The 14,566-nt window shown below is 42.2% G+C and overlaps 1 long non-coding RNA gene and 2 other non-coding genes across 3 annotated transcripts; all 3 read right to left on the minus strand.

The window, feature by feature from the left end:
* Positions 1-10,060: 10,060 nt before the first annotated feature.
* On the minus strand, positions 10,061-14,411 carry LOC121862453. The gene is made up of 8 exons (XR_006088234.1): positions 14,262-14,411; positions 13,206-13,335; positions 12,830-12,971; positions 12,573-12,660; positions 11,593-11,647; positions 10,775-10,868; positions 10,489-10,541; positions 10,061-10,225 (listed from the first exon to the last, which is right to left on the minus strand). It is a non-coding gene; the product is annotated as an uncharacterized LOC121862453 (long non-coding RNA).
* LOC121862684 lies at positions 10,932-11,006 on the minus strand. Its single transcript, XR_006088267.1, has one exon. It is a non-coding gene; the product is annotated as a small nucleolar RNA SNORD36 (small nucleolar RNA).
* LOC121862685 lies at positions 11,711-11,779 on the minus strand. Its single transcript, XR_006088268.1, has one exon. It is a non-coding gene; the product is annotated as a small nucleolar RNA SNORD36 (small nucleolar RNA).
* Positions 14,412-14,566: the final 155 nt, after the last annotated feature.

Here is a 14,566-nt window from a genome sequence, read left to right on the forward strand (position 1 = left end):
ATAACCTAACCTAAGCTTACCTAGCATAACCCAATCTAATTTATACTTAACCACACGTCCTCACTAAACTTTAACCAAACCTAACTTGACCCAAACTAGCAGTGACAACAACTAACAACTAATTCATGATTATTAAGACGAACTATTACGCATTAGCTCAGGTGTGGCGATCCTGGTGGTAGTGTGTGTGTGTGGTGGACCAGTGGTAGTGTGTGTGTGGTGGACCAGTGGTAGTGTGTGTGTGGTGGACCAGTGGTAGTGTGTGTGTGGTGGACCAGTGGTAGTGTGTGTGGACCAGTGGTGTGTGTGTGTGGACCAGTGGTGGTGTGTGTGTGTGGACCAGTGGTGGTGTGTGTGTGGTGGGACCAGTGATGTGTGTGTGTGTTGGGTCGTGGTGGTGTGTGTGTGTGTGGTGTGTGTGTGTGGTGGACCAGTGGTGTGTGTGTGGTGGACCAGTGGTATGTGTGTGTGTGGACGGTGTGTGTGTGTGTGGGTGGTGGTGGTGTGTGTGTGGTGGACCAGTGTGTGTGTGTGTGTGTGTGGTGTGACCAGTGGGTGTGTGTGTGGACCAGTGGTGTGTGTGTGTGTCCAGTGGTAGTGTGTGTGTGGTGGACCAGTGGTGGTGTGTGTGTGGTGGACCAGTGGTGGTGTGTGTGGTGGACCAGTGTGGTGTGTGTGTGGTGGACCAGTGATGGTGTGTGTGGTGGGTCAGTGGTGGTGTGTGTGTGGTGGACCAGTGGTAGTGTGTGTGTGTGGAGTGGTGTGTGTGGTGTGACCAGTGTGGTGTGTGTGTGGTGGACAGTGGTGTGTGTGTGTGGTGGGTCCAGTGGTGTGTGTGTGTGTGGCCGACCAGTGGTGGTGTGTGTGTGTGGTGCCAGTGGTGGTGTGTGTGTGTGTGGTGGGCCAGTGTGGTGTGTGTGTGTGTGTGGTTGGCCAGTTGTGGTGTGTGTGTGGCGGACCAGTGGTGGTGTGTGGTTGGCCAGTGGTGGTGTGTGTGTGTGTGTGTGGACCAGTGGTCGTGTGTGTGGTTGGCCAGTGGTAGTGTGTGTGTGTGGTGGGCCAGTGGTGTGTGTGTGTGTGTGACCAGTGGTCGTGTGTGGTGTGTGTGTGTGTGTGGACCAGTGGTCGTGTGTGTGGCGGACCAGTGGTGTGTGTGTGTGGTTGTGTGTGGTGTGTGTGTGTGTGTGTGCGGACCAGTGGTCGTGTGTGTTTGGCCAGTGGTACTGTGTGTGTATGGTGGGCCAGTGGTAGTGTGTGTGGTGGGCCAGTGGTCGTGTGTGTGGTGGGCCAGTGCTGGCGTGTGTGGTGGGCCAGTGGTCGTGTGTGGTGTGGGCCAGTGGTGTGTGTGTGTGGTGGGCCAGTGGTGGTGTGTGTGGTGGGCCAGTGGTCGTGTGTGTGGTGGGTCAGTGCTAGTGTGTGGTGGGCCAGTGTTGGTGGTGGTGGTAGACTCGTGGTAGTGTGTGGTGGGCCAGTGGGTGGTGGTGTGGTGGACTTGTAGTTGTGTGCGTGGTGGGTCAGTGGTTTTGTGTGTGGTGGGCCAGTGTTGGTGGTGTGGTGGGCCAGTGTTGGTGGTGTGGTGGGTTGGTGGTAGTGTGTGTGGTGGGCTGGTGGTGGTGGTGTGGTGGGCCAGTGGTGGTGGTAGTGAGGTGAACTCGTGGTAGTATGTGTGTGGCGGGTCGTGGTGGTGGTAGTGTGGTGGTGGAGGCGTGGTAGTGGTAGTCAGGCAGGTCTGCTTATGATTTGCTGTTCACTTTACTCTGGTTTTAACCCTTCACCGCAGCCCTGCTTCTCCACCCTGCTCCTGCATGAGATAAATCTGAAGTTTGAAAAGAACCCGTCCCCTTCCCCGACCTCCACCTTGCCTTCCCTTTCTCCTCCCTCTCTCTTGGTAGAGGAGAAGAGAACGGTCGTTCAATTAACGCTGGAAGGAATTTGTCTTACGTAACTAGTAGGTCTTATAAGAAGGTCTTTACATATCTGGATGGTCCGTCGCTTGTCACGATCTTCAAGAGTAAGGTGCTTGCTTCCCCATCTGGAGTATTGTCACCCCGTCTGGTCCCCGCGGTATGCCAGAGACTGTCAATTGATTGAAAGTGTCCAAAGAGGGACACCAGACTGCTCCATGGAACCTCAGCTACCCAGAGAGATTAGAGCACCTGCAAGCTTATACTACAGACGGGCAATGGGCGACCTAATCGAAGTGTATAAACATCTCAGGGGGCACTACTTAGTCGAATGTACATACTTAGAGCTGGCGGACGTCCGCCCCACAAGGGTCACAGCTCAAGGTTGAAGAAGCCACAAGTCCAGAAAACTGTGAGTGCAAACTTTTTCGGAGTGAGAATTGTGAACTCTTGGAACAGTCTGCCAGAGAGCATTGCGACAGCACCGAGTGTGAGCTCATTCAAGGCCAGACTTGACCAACACTGGAGCAGGTTCAGATATATTCAGGAGCCAGTGCATGCCCAGTACTGTATCTGCCAACAGTGCGTAACAGAGACGTGACCGACCGCCCAAGAGGTAACGAGCCGATCAGTGGCGAAGAGGTTAAAGCAAAAGTAAAAGACTTAGATAAGTTGACATTATTATATATTTAAATAACATTGCTACGAGTTTGCTCCTGGTTGGATAGTTTGAGTACCTTTGTTATATCACCTTTGTTTAGCCCTGACTTCCATTTATACACCTCTATCGTGTCGCCCCTCGCTCTACGTTTCTAGAATCTCCCAGGCGTCTCTGGGTGGTGTTAGGGCAGTTAGGCTGTTCGAGAAGCGTTTGACGAGGCGTTTATTAACAGCAGAGTGCAGGTTAGTTAGGGGTCAGTCGATCGCTTCTGTTCAGAGTGTAAAGAATAATCCTAACAGAACAACTGAAAACACTTGTAATGCAAGTATTGTGGAATTGTTGTGAACAATATAAAGTGAAAAGATTAAGGAATTGTACACTGGTAGTGTGCTGACTACAGTATATTATTCGTAGTGAGAAGTTCAGCTGTGAAGCCATTACTCTCTTAACAGTGTTGTGAAGAATCAGTGTTTATTAACGAAGACTACAGTACACAAGTGTGTTTCTGTGACTAGTGGAAATCTACCTGCCTGTTGTTTGTCTGTACACTCACGCGCCATAGTTGATACCGATCGTCGGGAAATTACCGGAGACTGGTGGGACAGGCTGACGGACAGCCAGTGGTAATTCGACAACACTAATTCTACTGCCTCTGTACATACCACCTTGACCGCTGGTAACCAGTGGTGGAGCTGGGTAAGCGGTGAAAGGGGGGGGGGGTCGTCATCTCACTATCATCTTTTGGGTGTCACATTGTTTACGTCGGGCGGAGAAGCTCTTTCCCCCCATGGTTTCCCCCCTTAGTTCCTGCTCCCGTATGTGCAGGGGTGGTGTGGGAGTTCTTATTGTCTAGTGGAAGTAGAGGGTGAGGGTAATAAACCCACCCCCATAGACGACCAGACATGATTGCACAATCAAGGTGATTGTGCAATCATTGGTTTTGACCACCCACTTGTAACGAGACTACAATCGTCTGTTATCATGTGTGGCGCGCCCACTCTAGATGGGTACGGAGGCCACATGTATAGCCATTATCCTTGTTCTAGAGACCATGGAGCCCAAGAAAAAAAAGTGTGGATGAAGGAGTGGCATAGAAAAGACCAAATTCACACATGTAAGCCATGGCTGATGATACTTGACTGAAATGATTGCGCAATCATTTTCAGTCTCGTACCAGTAGCCATGACGAGCGCACGAGACACTCGGGAGTTTTGGCGGAATTTATTGAACTGTACAGAGATTCCCCAGCATTGTGGAAAGCAAGAATGATAATTATTAGAAAAGATCACTGAAAGGGGAGTGCTATGGCAAATTCACGGAAAAACTAAGGAAAATTGACCCCAATGTGACCAGGAGCATGGTGACCGAGAAAATTAATGCATTACGTTCGAACTACAGGAGGGAATTGAAGAGAGTCATAAGAAGCGACAAGTCAGGAGCTGGGACAGACGACATAATGAACTCGTGTTTCTACAAGACCAAGAAAATCAGGAGGGTGGAGTGTCAAGATTGGACGATGAGGGAAAGGAAAATAGACACGAAGATTCAGTGGATAACCCGGTAAGTTAATACACTATCTTATTTAAGCTAAGTAACACACTTAACCATTCTTATAACATACATTCCAAAGTAATTGTACACTATCCGTGTATTAATGACACAACATACATAACATATACTGCATTGTAACTCAGTTACGTCCCTGAATCCTTGTTTCTTGCCATGGTACTGACCCAGCATTATTGAAATAATGCCTAAATTTATCCCTTATTTCTTTTGCTGATGAAACTTTGGTTGGACACAGATTGATAGCAGACAGAAGAATCCTAAATGGAGCTGTCATTATTCCAAATGCGTTCTCAGCAACACGACGGGCTTCATTAGGTTGTCCAATAAAGGAGAGTCATCACCTATTAATAACCAACACGCACATTTTCACGTACTGCATTCAACAGCTTACACACGCCCTGTACTTGACAGCAGTGTATAACGGCGAACTGACCGACCGCTTGTGGGTTAACAAGTGGCGAAGGGGAAAAAGTGAAATAACACTTATGTCCAAATTATGATGTTTATGCCAAGGAATAATTTTCTTTGATAATAAAGGGATAAATTATGAATATTTACTGAGACCATTTTAAGTATTAGCCTTCAAGTTTCACGAAATAATATTTACGTTCAATGAAGGGCTTTTATAGATTGGAAAGGCGTTTATTCTGTATAATTTAATGTGATAGAAGCAATTATCATAAAACAAAAGGTATAATATAAAATGCTTTCATAATAATTGTACAGTATACGTTATTTTCAGCGTTTTTCTTAATGGTAGCCTGTCGTGTCATTATTAAGAGGAAATTGTCTGAACAATGTAAGAAATGTGTCATTATGAAGGCGAAAAGTTAATGAAAGCAGAAATGTAGCTGACATAAACGTCACCACCTACCTACAAGATGTCTAGACTTACCCACCTTTATGCCATGCTGTCAGCCACGGGCGCCAAATGTCGCCTTTACGCGGCGGAGAGCGGGGGCGCGGAGAGGAATGAATCTCTCTGCTCACCTTAGAACAAATACAACGAAAAAAAAAGGGAGTTATATTATTGAAAAGTTTCACTACTAATGAGAGATTCTTTGGGGTTCAGTATTTTTAATATACACGTAACTCAGTTATTTTTACGTCTGTGGCTCAGGCGTTCAGGGGTAGTTAGTAAACCTGGCCAGAGAGAAAGACTGAGATGGAGTGAGAACAGTCGTTGTAATATACAGTAAATTCTCCAAAAAAGTTGGAGATAGGATATAAAAGCAAATCGACTCAGTAAAATAAATGTCAGTGTACATTATGGTAGTAAAGGGTTAAATCCACTCCTTGTGAACAACTATTATAGGAAAGAAAAAAGGAGATAAAGCAAGTGCATTCAGGAGCCGGTGCATGACCAGTACTTGCCAACAGAGACGTGACCAATCGCCCGGGCGGCTAAGGAGTCGATCATTAGGTGAAGAGGATAAAGATAACAGAGACGACCGATCGCCCAGAAGCGGCTAACAGGTCAGTCATTAGGAGAAGGATAAAAGAAAGGAAAAGTAACAGAGACGTGACCAATCGCCCGGGCGGCTAAGGAGTCGATCATTAGGTGAAGAGGATAAAAGTAAAAGTGCTGACATGTCTTACAAACATCTCGGAGGGTACTACTACTCATTGGAATGTACTGTCACCCAAAAAAGTCCTGTCGCCTCTCATCCTGAACCACGAACCCCGAGATTCAGACTCGTGAACCCGAAGCAGTAGACACTGATAGTTAATTTATTCTGTCCATAAATGCTTCGGATTCAAGAGTCTGAATCTCGGGGTTCATGGTTCAGGGTGAAAGGACCCCTATCACTTTGGAGGCCCCTGTAGCGTACTGTATGTGGCTAGTTGTCAAGTTCTCTTTACTTGTCTATTTCTCTTGGTATGGGCTCACATACGTACGTACATGTAAAGAAGCCCCGTCCACACGATCGAACAGTGCCCGGCGGACTTTGCCCGTTTACCTGGCAAAGCCTGTGTCGTCGTACACACGGAGGTGCTGGTTGGCAGCAGTCACACACTGCCGCTGGTAGCTAGTAGGTGGTCGGCAGTAGCTGCTGCGGTACGATCACTATGGGGTGTCGCAGGACAGTTAAATCGAAGACTATAGCGCTGTGTATAATAATTGCTACAGTGTGCAAAAAGAAGAAAAAACAGAAAAGGGAATGGTGCAAGGAATTGTTATCTCAACGAAAGGTTAAGGGAAGTCATGCCACGATTTTACGTGAACTGCAAGGTGAACATGAGAGAGACTTCACTAACTACATGGGAATGGACCCCAACACCTTCTATAGACTTCTCGCTAAATTGGAACCATACATACAAAAACAAGATACCGTTATGAGGCGGAGCATATCTCCAGAGGCTCGTCTAGAGGCTACGCTCATTTCTTTCAACTGGGTGCTCCTACACGTCGCTTCAGTATACAACGAGGATATCAAAACAAAGTTTGTCTACCATAATACCTGCAACTTGTCAAGCCATATATGAAGTACTCCAGGATTACTTGCAGGTGAGATTTGTAGTATACATAGTTATTAAATTTTGACGGTCACGAGAGGTTCCCATGGTAACACACGTCTTATTATGTGATGTAGTAGGCTCAGTAGGGCTTCCGGTTTTATTGATTATTAATGAAAATAATACTGTTTTTATAAAAGGGGATAACCCTCCATACACATGATGGACCTGTTTAGGACACAAGGTTGCTTCCAAAACGCTATAGACAACTTATTATACACTGTATTTAACATAATTACATACTCCCTAGCGTATGTAGTCTTAAATTAAATATCTGAAGACCCACTCCAAACAATAAAGACATGTAAACCAAACCAACATACATATTCGTCAATAAAAATAAAATACTAGAGTATGTTTTAACAACAGTTATCACTGTTTGCCACTAATGACGCATCGATAGTTATAATAAGTACGTGTATCCAACACCCTCATTCAATAAATGACCCGTACATAATAGTCGTTAAGGAGGAAAGCCTACCTAGTTTCCCCAGATAAAGGATCTCATAAATAAGTTTCTGAGCATGTATTTTATTTTCACCGCTCATCTGTCGAAGATCGTTAGCAACAACCTGACCAAAATCACTGTCTGCATCATGTATAATATTTTGGGAGGAAGATAATGACTGCAGGTGGTGGAGGGCCTCTTTCAGGATATTATCAGCATCGTCAGAAACCCTTTTGGTCAGTCGTTTACTTGTTGACGGTGTGGGTGAGGGTTCATGAGTATTCGATTCTGCAGCTGAACGAGAGTCGGCGTAGCCATACGAGAGACGGTGGGCGTGGCTGAACCAGTGATAGTGGCTGGTGGATTATCATCAAGTCCCAGCAGTAGCGGATCGTTGAATATCTATAAATAAATAAAAATATACACAAGCCCTTTGTTAATAGTGACACAAAAATATATACATACATATTACGCACAATACAGAGAGAGAGAACGCTTGCATACGTACCTCGTGATCAGAATGTACATGACATATCTTCTGTAGTGTGAGTATCCATGTTTGACACAGATTGTCGAATTGTGTCACCATCAATGAGGAAATGCAGTGCATCAAAGCACCATAATGTGGGAATATAAATGTCCTCAGTTCCAGCTCCAGACTTTTTTTTATTTTTGCATCTTTCTTAGTTCCGGTCTCTGCTGATTTCGAAGTGATTCAATTTTTCTCTTCACATCACTTGTGGTAACTGTAGTCCCGCTTCTATTCATGTCCTCTGTAATCTGTCTCAGTGCCGCTGCACGTTTGTCCCTATCTCTGTACATGTCCACTTTGACATTCCATAGACAAGGGTGCTGACGATAGAGTTCAATCAACACCATGGTCTCTTCTTTAGACCAATGAATGTTTCCTTGGTCTGTGGCGGACGGAGGAACAGACATTTTCCAGTGGTGACTTGTGGTGAGACTGAAAAACTGGCAGCCAGGGTTAACTTCGTTTGTCTGGCAGGGTCGTCCATCCATACCCGGCAGCAAACGGTCAAACCACCAAGCAGACGGCCTTATCTGGTGATTTCGCTCCACCACGGGCACTCCGTTGGTTTGCCCGAACAACGGGCATTAAGCGAGTGCCCGTCGGGCAGTGCTCGATCGTGTGGACGGGGCTTTAGATATCTCACACTCAGGATGGAGGTAAGAATAGAAACTCACAATGCGTTTTCTGTATATACAGTGCAGTGCTGAGGAGTTGCTGTATGGTGAGAAGCTTGCTGGTTCAGGAGAGTAGAGTAGAATGAGCTCCGAGTCGATGGGTGAAGCAAAGTATGAAGAGATCTTGATGCTGGTGCGGGAAGTGGACTTGAAGAATGATGGTGGAATTTGGAGGTACTTTTAGGGTTGGATAGTGCAAGAAGAAAAGCGAGGAAATTGGAAAATAGTAGTAGACCCAAGTGCTTTTGTTTTCTCATGTTTGTGTTTCAGCTAATTTTCGTCATAGGTGTTAAATTCATGTCAGGTGTTTGTATGTTTAGCGGGGCCAATCACCGTGCAGTTCGCGAGAGGCCAGGTGTGCTGAACTCGTCGCTGCTTGGGAAGGTCAGAAATCAGTGAGCAGTAGTACTCCTACGTCCGCACCTGTAAGGTGATTGGCTGGTAAGCGAACGGCAGGTGGTCATTCAGCAGTTGTAGTGGAGAGTATCCACTACACCCCCACCTGAATACAATGTGTTTAGTAGGATTCTATTTCAATTCTGATGTGTCGTGTTGCACATCTTTCCGGTATACCAAGTGAAATTTTTTACTAGTCGATGCAAGCAGTACCGAGTTTTGAAAGGGTGAGGTGGGAATACAGCGAGGCGAGATGTGGTGCCGGGAGGGCAATCAAGACTCTCCTGAAGCATGGTCATGTAACATGCCGCAGGGCTGACAGTTTTGTTAGATCATAAATCCCACTATATCATATAGACAAAGTCCTTATATACCTCCAAAATTTGAGAACTGAACTACAATGGCAATAAGATTAAATTTAAATAAAATATTAATCAGGTAAATAAAAAAAAAAAAAAAACTTCTAATCCAAAGTAACTTTATGGGACCATTCGAATTATCGGATGTACAGTATACATAAATCGTATGTACAAATGTGAGAAGTTAAGTGTGGTGAAAACAGGCTTTGTGCTAAACTTTTGTTGTGCTCTGCCTTGTGGTTGGGAGCTCATGTTTCACGAGTTATATTTAATCTTCGGACAAAACGCCAGTCTTTGTACCAACAACCTACAAAGTTTTAATGGCAGTGATCCAAACTTCTTCGATTGGAGATTTATCGTTTGGCATGTGATAAAATAGTTATCTCCAACCTGTACGTACAGTAGCTCATTATGGCACTGGAATTTGTATTCTAGTGTTTATTTCAAAGAGAATGTCCATAACATTTAACTATACTGTACAGTATATCACTCAGTCATCTTTGCAGTTTACCTCCAATGTATATAATTGTTCACTATCTACAGTAACAGGAGTATTTATTTTAACTTGGATTTATTCACTGCCATTTACAACCCCCTCCAAGCAATACTCTAGGGTGTAGAGTCGTACATATATGAAGGATAAGTTTTCAGCTTCCAGACAAGTTTTTCAGGAATAGAAGTTCTGAAAATTCGACCACTTCCGTAAACGAAGATAAATTACAAGGTCTGCTTGATGATCCAGTTCCCTAGATTTTCATAAATTGGTAATGAATGTTTGTGCGAGATGTAAAAACTTTTGAATGGGAATCTGTTGGAAACCACTGCAGTTAGTTTATCACTATAACTGTCCAATTTTCTTGGAACTTGGAGCTTAAAATTCCGGCACTGCAGTTCCCATTTTAACACCCCCCCCCGTCTTGCAACACATGACCCACCCTGCACTATGAACTTTTCCAGAATTCGAGATTATTAATACCCAGAGGCAATATAAAGAAGCATCTTTGGTTTCACTTTATTTTACAACAAACATTTATCAGCTACCCCAGCGAGTCGTCCAGCTTGGAAACCCAGGATACACATCTGGTACAGCATTCCACCACCAATTCTTACACAACTCCGTAGTGGTCCCGATTTTCACTCCATGACCGAACTGACTAGTCAACTCCTGCAAACAAACTTATGGTTAATAGATAATGGGGACAGGGGTCAGTTTTGTATATAAAAAATCATGTCAGTTAAAATTCTCGCATTTAACCCTCACAAATCAGGTGATATTAATTCATTCGAAATATAAAATAGACAAAACAAGGCACAAATACAGGACTCTTCATACAGTACACCTTAACTAGGTACTGTATTAATGCTATATATACAGTAAACAATGCAATGTTCCCAAATGATCAACCCATAACTAAAATAAACTCTTACCATGTACTGCACTTCTCTTCATCTTCGTGTCAGTGAATACCCTGTCACTCCACCTGAAAAAAAAAGTAAATGGTTAACAGACAACGATGGAGGAGATAGCTTTACTTATACATTCTACATCGGTGTTAAAAAGCTCGCGTCATACATCACATAAATCAGACGATATCGACTCCTCAGAAACATATAAAAGGTAACAATGAATGTTTCACAGAAAAAACCTAATGTGAACGTAATCAGTTGTAACTAACCACCACAAACTAACGTCTACAATCACCAGTTACTATACCTGTATAGTATTCGTTTTAATTGAAGCGTTGAGCTCATTACTTCTCATACAGCAGTACTTCCTGTCCACCCACTTGGACAATATTCAACTCCACCTTGAAAAAATATTAACTGGTTAATAAAAAACCATGAAAAAAAGCTTTATACAAACAAATGTATTTACATCAGTGTTAAAAAGCTCGCATAATACATCACATACTGTAAATCAGGTGATATTGACTCATCATTTGAAACCTAAACATTAACAAAGCACAAGTGATCACTGGCACCCCTATACTTACAACACTTCTACACCCACGTACGGTATATATATATATATATATATCTAAATAATATATATATATATATATATATATATATATATATATATATATATATATATCTAAATACTCCTTGACTAAGCCAGGTACACAATGGTTAATATTCCATACTGGTCATGCATGGAACTTCATGTTATTCAGTGAGACCAACTTTATAGCAATTTGTCGGATATTTTTAGTGTTATTTTCAAAGAAATGAAGACGTTATTAATACATTTTTAGTTTAATTTCAAATTTTTCAGGTTAGGTTTACACACCAGGGGTCCAAGAGTGGCTGTGCCCCCCTCCCCTGGATAGGTTAGGTCAAGTCCCTCTTGTTTCAACGGTTAGGTTAGGCATGTATATGGATATGTAAGTCCATTATTTTTCACAAATTTAGACATATCTCCCCATATACAAACCAACTTTGAGTTCCATGCACAGTCACTACAGACCATTCACCCACAACTGGATAAGGACTCCTAAAAAATCCTGATATATTAACTATTAAAATCATTACCTTGCACTGCACTATACCGGTCTCTTCATCTCAAGTGTCACCGGAAAACCCCAACCTGAAAGTCAAGTGAATGGTCAACAGCGAACAATGAAGGGGGGATAGTTTGGCAGTGTTCTAATCTATGTCAGTGTTAAAAAGCTCGAGTCATCCATCACGTAAATCAGGAGATATTTACTCATCATTCCAAAACAAGGTTAACGATCCTGCACATAAGGAGGATAAATTGACTACACTTTACACAGACCAAGATCACGAACAAGCATCGTTTACGCCTCCGTAACAAATTAAGGTAAAGGTTTACGAAAGTGCTACCAGAAGGAAACGTACACTATGGTTTAAATATCTTCTACACACTTATATTAAACAAATATAAACAATGCATAAAACCTACTAAATCCCAGTAGAACCAGACCTATTAGGGCAGGTCCTATGCATTATGTTCATTTGTTTAAAATGTATACAAAATATTTAAACAAACAAATGAACCAAGGAATCCCTACCTAACAACTGTCAAGAGGTGCTGTAAAAAAATTAGATATAAAGAGAACGGAGTATTCATTTAAAAGTAAATACGCAATTCTAAACTTCGTAAAGATGCATATAGTAATTATTTTATTAAAAGGATCAGAAGTTCTGGAACAATTTATAGTTTTTGGAGGAAGAGGCAATGGAGGCTGCAGGGGAATTGTGACAGCGTACTGACTAAAGGAAAGAAAATGATTCGGCATTTGAAATGCACCCTGATACAATTTTAGTGACATAACTTTTCACCTAGTAATGTACTTAAACAAATCAAAACCGTAAGTATAGCAAAAATCAATACCAAAAATTTCTGGTGGTTGCACTTTCAAAAACCTTTACCAATCAACACGAGCCACATTTCATAATTATTAATATCTGATCAATATGAAAACCTCCCAATACTCGACAATTATCATGCAAAACTTTTTACATCTGTAGTTATATCACAACATACTTACACCAGTAATAGTCCAGTAAGCAGTCCTTTGCCACAACCACATCCAGCCTGGACGTTCTCCCCAAAATGCACAAGTGGACAGGGACAACCTACAACAGAGTTTATACTTCAACATCTTGAAATCTTTTGATTGTTAAAGCAATGCTATAATGTACATTTATCAGTTAAAAGCTAACAACATCAAATCGTTCAGGCGAAGAAATTCAAGCATCATATGAGCACTGAATCACTTCAAACACATAACATGCAATACTGTACCTCCTCAGTGTCAATATTGCAGACAAACTGGACTTCTGTTACACTTGTGTCATTCTGATTCCGCACCGAAGCCAATAATGAGATATTTCTTGTCAGCAGAAGCATGATTTCAGGCAACTTATGTCAACCTATCAAAACACCTCTGTAACAGATGGATTACAAGAAATTACTAATTAACACAACAACAACTTAAAACAAAAATTGCACGGAATACATACTCAGTTATTAAATGGTAAGGTTTGTCAACATTAGCCTCGGATAGCAAATACAAGTCATCACAGTTGATCAGTACTAGAGACAGGTTTGGTAATGCAAGTCCAGCACCAACCAAATTTGTCCACACACTAATCCAATTTAATGAAGTTTAGCCTATTACCTTTCTGACAAACAATGGAAAGCTTGAATTGGCAAATGGGACGAGCAGGTGCTACTGGAGAACTGCCGTCGATGCTGTACACTTTGGCCATCTCAGAATTCATTACGGCACTTGGCTTGGATGTCCAGACCTGAAATTCAATCATTACAATACTTTATTACAAGAATTAAACATTGTAGCACTTATCTTTAACAAGGAAATTGTTTGATAATCTATCAGGTCCAATCCAATATTTAGAAGAGACCCGTGGGAAAATCCTCTTAATCTAGCCCTTTTAAAGGATAAACACTACAAAGTACAGATCCTAAATGGAAGGGCTGTTTGGGTGTACAGTATATAAAACTTATCTGCCAGGATGTTGCTGGATAGATTCATGGATGATAGTGGTAGGGACATTAATTTTGCAATTCATTTATGTACGAGCTTTCACTAACATACGGTGGAATTTTTTTGTTAAAGGTAATGTTTTATGTTATGACGTTGATATAAGAACATAATGGAGGAAACTGCAGCGGGCCTCTTTAAGTGTTTCGGTAACAAACGTTAAAAAAGTTATCGCGAAAACAAGCCGATAAAAATTAATATGCTATTCTCCCTAGTCTTAAGAGTATGCCTTTTTTTCCCCAGTGCCATATTTTTCTACATTCGGGCAGACCCCCTATATAGTGACAAGTAAAAGCAAGTGTGGCCTTATGGGTTAAAATATTATGAAAATGTAAAAATGTGCTGAAAACAATGGAATAGTTTTCTTTGCTTTCTCCTAATGTAAATAGTAAAATAAAGTCACCGCCTCTTAAAACAAGGTAAATTTGCATTTTCAACCAAAATGGCTGAATAAGGAATTGGCAAAGTTCCTCCAATAGTATGATATTTTAAGACTGAAATTTCCCTCGCAAATGACCTCTAACCTCCTAACAGATGGGGGCGGGAACCACTTCGAAACTATGAATGCTTTAAATTCACACGATTCATCTTCGCCAACAGCAATGAACGGATAATTAATCGTTCTTTATATTTACACGCAATAATAACAAATAAACAGTGTACATAACTGACCTCATGTTCCATGATCTTGATTTTTCCTCTTGCCCTGGAGGACACGCTTGAATGCAATATTGGACAGCCTTCAAACGTATGCATCCGACCTGTATGAGTTCCTCGGGCTGAAGAGGCAGGAGGATGCTACCAAGGGCACCACGAGAAGGCGACACACGCAACAACAGCAGATTAAGATCCACACTTACACTATTTCGGGTTTATTATTTTAATCATCTCCCGATTTATTTGCAGTTTTTCTTTTATCATATAATAAATTAAAATTATCTTTGACAATTTTAATATATTGTTGTCGTTTATAAATC

This window comes from Homarus americanus, unplaced genomic scaffold (genome assembly GCF_018991925.1).
Source record: "Homarus americanus isolate GMGI-L3 unplaced genomic scaffold, GMGI_Hamer_2.0 scaffold31037, whole genome shotgun sequence".
NCBI lineage: Eukaryota > Metazoa > Arthropoda > Malacostraca > Decapoda > Nephropidae > Homarus > Homarus americanus.